The sequence below is a fragment of the Orycteropus afer genome, unplaced genomic scaffold, assembly GCF_000298275.1.
Source record: "Orycteropus afer afer isolate SDZICR_OR568_19922 unplaced genomic scaffold, OryAfe1.0 scaffold00174, whole genome shotgun sequence".
NCBI lineage: Eukaryota > Metazoa > Chordata > Mammalia > Tubulidentata > Orycteropodidae > Orycteropus > Orycteropus afer.
In genome coordinates, this window is record NW_006921761.1 from 1,324,039 (window position 1) to 1,325,452 (window position 1,414).

Here is a 1,414-nt window from a genome sequence, read left to right on the forward strand (position 1 = left end):
GTTGCATTGTGGTAAACTGTGGTCAATGACATGAGACAAAGTATATGTGAACTGCTGTATGGAAAGTGAATTTGCTCTGTAAATCTTCACCCAAATGACAATAAATTAAATTGCTGGGGAAAAAAAAAAAATGCACGAAGACATACATTCTCATTGTAACAGGCATAGCACATGGAGAGAATCCCCACTTACCCACTTCAGTTTCCAACTGTGACGAATCATTAGGGTAAGCGTAACTAACAACAGGAGCACATGGCTGAATGGAAGAAACCATGGGTAATGAGGTAGGCTGACTTGTGCAGCAACAGCTCACTTACTGGGGATCATGTATCCACTGGCCTCCGCTCTCTGCCACGTCACGTCAACCAGACAGAGGCAGAAACAGGCCCGAGTCGCTATAATGTGCATCACAGAGTCCAAGCAACCTAACTAATCACAGGAAAGCACTCAGGGCCCTAACTCAGCACGTGAAGATTCAATTCTGGATGCCTGGGTTTTTCACCCAATTGGTAGCAGTCAGAGAAAAGGAGACAGTATTCGAGACAGATACACCACCAGCAACGAGACCGCAGTAAGCCGTGAGAGCAGAAGGCCCGGTCAGAAGGAAAGGCTCTGCAAACTGGAAGAGGAGTCACAAGAACTCAAAGGTCCAACAATCTAGACCATTAGGGTTAGAGCACAGTAACTGCTGTCTACGTGTGAGGCAGCCTGAGCCATAAACCAAAATTTAAATTGCATTCACTACCTTGACTGCTAACCAGAAGGCCGGCGGTGTAAACCCACCAGCCACTCCTTGGAAGGAAGGTTGGGCAATCTACTTCCATAGTGATACTGCCTCGGAAACCTAAGGAGGGGTCACTATGAGTCGGATCCTACTCGACGGTACATAACAACAACAACAACCTTGTAAGCAGGAGCTCTGGTGGCGTAGTGGATAAGGCACTTGACTGCTAACCGGTAAGTCAGCAGTTCAAACTCAACTTGTAAGAACCACTGGGAAGATTTCTACGTTTCTAAGATTTCATGATTGAACAGAAAGGCTTAGATTACTGGGATCATTAAAAACTCAGGCTTGGAAGGAACCTCAAAGGTGTACCAGACTTTTTTTTTTTTTTTTTTAATTGTAATTGGGGTGAAAGTTTACAGAGCAAAGGTACACCAGACATTTTATCAATTCATATCAAGTTTCAGATAGTGAAGCTGGTAGCCTAATGATCACATTTTAATGTGATAGTTAAGAGCACTGTCTCAGGAGTTGCACTGCTAGGGTTTAAATCCCTGGCTCTGCTACTTACTATGGATATATATAATATACATATATAATATACATGCGCAAAATACACCCACCAATGCATACGTGATCACAGACTATCTCCAGAAGGCTACAGAGAGAACACCTAACGGTGGCTGGCTC

The 1,414-nt window shown here is 44.1% G+C and overlaps 1 protein-coding gene across 1 annotated transcript in view; it reads right to left on the reverse strand.

Moving 5' to 3' along the window:
* TRMT10B (tRNA methyltransferase 10B) overlaps window positions 1-1,414 on the reverse strand; it is an 8,121-nt gene that overhangs the window by 1,359 nt on the left and 5,348 nt on the right. The window lies entirely within an intron of this gene.